At 44.1% G+C, this 3,183-nt stretch overlaps 1 pseudogene; it reads left to right on the plus strand.

Annotated features, from left to right (window-relative positions):
- Positions 1-780: 780 nt before the first annotated feature.
- On the plus strand, positions 781-2,034 carry LOC147459881 (uncharacterized; annotated as a pseudogene).
- Positions 2,035-3,183: the final 1,149 nt, after the last annotated feature.

Raw genomic sequence — 3,183 nt, forward strand, 5'->3', positions numbered from 1 at the left:
AGTATCAAATACAAAGTAAATTACCAAATAAAATCTTTTGCAATATGTCATTGTAAATATTTTGATATTGTGGATCACCGCATGCGTCAAGGCTTTTCAAAGGATTATTTTGACTATAGCGCGCTGTGATCCTCAGAGAAATTCTATATTTCAAATGTCTTATCTCCTGCAAGTATTTATCTCTGTCTATATGTCTATCTTCCATACCATTCTAATCTAAACTAGCTTAGCTTACATGATCATTGTGTCTAAATTCTGGCAGAGTTTTAAACAACAAGCTAGTTAGGTCATAATACCTCTCCTGGTGGATAAAAGAGGTTTGCAATGAGTATATGAGGTGGATTCCCCTAAGTGCTGCTTTCAATGGGTTGAATATGCATGAGGGAGTTTGTTTGACCTTAGTAGGTCTTGCTAATGTAGGTAGAGTGATATACTCTCCCTCACTTTGTTAGCTTCACGTCTTTCATACCTTGAGGTTTAGATAGAAAATGGTGTGCCTTGACCCCACCTATGGATGGTTTGTAGGGTACATCTTTTTCATTGGTTGACCTTTTTTCGTCCCGCTGGATTTTCACATTGCCCCCATGTAGACCAATATCTGAAAAAACTAGTTCCAAAGCCTCTAGAGCGACCTGTCGTTTAGCTGACTTTTTGATTTTCCAAGCAAACCCAATGTACAGATATACCAACTACATTCCACGTACAAGAAAATCCCTCCAATTTTATGATGTTCATTAAATGCAATTGAAAACGATTTATTCTGCAATCATCATGACCGTTATGACGTTGTGGCAAGAATCTACTTGTAAGTACAATTTTTGAATGGTTATTCCAAGTTTACAATTGCTTTTACCACACCTATTTTCTAGAGAGAGAAAGTCAAAATACTATTTTTCTTAGAAGGCCCTCCAAATGACCTCCGAAATTTCCTAATGGGGGATACCATAGGGTTGGCCATTCCATCTGCATCATTCTGTATTATTGTTCACGTCTATCAAGGTCATCATCAATACTCCCAAGTCAAGGATGTAGTATCCACCACCAATGATCTGTTATTACCTTCACATACCAACTTTGCAAAAAACAAAAAAATCTTCAACATCCTCTCTTACTACTTTTTGTTTAGAGCACAGTTAGAGCCCGATAGCAACTCCAAACCTCAGCAAGCACTCCATATTTGTGATGCATTTTGTTGCCTAGTCACACGCACTCCTTTTCCCTTTCACAAGCTTATTTTCGATCACTTGCATGACCGAGCAAAGCAATATAGGTAGTAGATAAATAGTCATCAACATTTTTGATGCTACTCCACTCCCTTACTTCCTTGGTACCTAGAACAGCTTGAGTTTGCATCTAGATCTAGGCGTATTGCATCTTTACTTCCACATACAGTCTCAGCATTAGCTAAAGCACCTTTGCCAGCCACTTCAGTTTCCCTTGAAAAGGTCAAACAAAGAGCTACTTCGCCTCCCCATCACATGCCAACTACACGCCTTTGGGTGAAGGTTCTTTGAGATTCTCCAGCTTCTCTCGGAGCCCTCCGCTTCTTAGAGTCACATCACTTCACCTCATTTTCACTTGCACACACCACCGCTCACACTGCCCAACCATCTTTCACCACATAGGCATTTTCATCACACCCACTCACATAGACCTTTGTCGTGCGGCACCTTGCCCCCACCCCCTTTTGCACCATCCACCACTCCGTCGAGCACCTGTGCACATGGCATTTCATGTTATTTTTCTCACACTCCACAATCACTGGCCCCCATCTTCACCACTACAGATTGTCATCCTGCATTACCTACAGAGTTGGCTCATGGTGCATCGCTCCAAGCACCTCCCACTCATACACCATTCCCAGTGGCATTCTCCACCTCAACCTCTCAATCACCAGTTTGTCTTAATGAGGATCGGGTACTCTCAGACACTCATAGCATCACCATGCAGGTTCAAGAGCATGCCGGTACACTCTTGTCCCTCCATTCCCAGATACACCAGATCTACATTGCTCAGACTTCAGAGCTTGAGTGATTGGGGATAGATAACCTCAACCTTTGTTGGGTTCTCAATCGCCAAGCGGCTACCATTACCACACACGACGCTTACATTTCTTCTCTACAAGAGGATATACATCAACTAGAGGAACACAATAGCAGCATGTTTCCTCGAGCAACTACGGCAGAGTGCACATTGGCCACCTTCATCGCGCTAGCCTGGAGGACTTCATTGGAGCTAGTGGTTACTTCGGCTCCTCCAGTCACCTGAGGTATGCCTTCTCTTACCCTACCGCCACCTCCACCATCTTACTCGACCCCAACTTCCCCACCTGCACCATGGCACTACATCACCACCACACTTGCCACAACTAGCACACACTTACTCCCCACTTGCACAACACTCGCATTTTTGCCCATGACTTTCACTTCTTCTATCACTATTTTCCATGCACACTCATTATCACCTACACCATCTCATACACTCGTTTCTATCACTCCCATGATACCACCACCCACTTCAAATAGCATGCAGGTCATCTCACTTATGTCTACCGGATCTTATTTATTGGCGACACCACCAGTGGCACAACGGTAGTCTAGTAGAGTCTACCATAGACGATTCCACTTACCGCTTCCTTTCCACAGCTAGCTTCTTCACCCATCTCTACACTACCACCCTTACTACCTACAACTCTAGTACCTCCATCTCTACCACCCACTCCACCTACCCATAGTGTTGCCTCCATAGCTCCTTCTTTACACTTCCACCTTTTCCAGGCCCACTATCCACATTACCCATTTCCTTACTGGGCCTCGCCACACCTTAGGTCTACCCTCCCCATGGCTCTCACACTCAATCCTCAAAACTTTCATATTACCCAATGCCACTAGACTACCCTCTGTCGTACCCACCATACCCTCTACACTTCCCTCTTCCACCCTACTCTTTTCCACAGCACCCCATGCCACCACCACCAGCCTCTTCCTCCCAATCATTAGAGCAACAACATCATCTATAGTGCCTCCCACCTTTTTGAGGCCATTGTACATACCATGTTGGAGTTTCTTTTCCTAGAGTTTCTTTCATTGTTCAATTCAGTTTTTAGTTTTCAATTTTAGTACACTTTCAGTTCCGGGTGCACCACTCCTGGGACGATGAGTGGAATAGTGTGGCGGGCATCTG

The sequence above is a fragment of the Adiantum capillus-veneris genome, chromosome 4 (genome assembly GCF_014529385.1).
Source record: "Adiantum capillus-veneris isolate H3 chromosome 4, ASM1452938v2, whole genome shotgun sequence".
Classification (NCBI taxonomy): Eukaryota; Viridiplantae; Streptophyta; class Polypodiopsida; order Polypodiales; family Pteridaceae; genus Adiantum; species Adiantum capillus-veneris.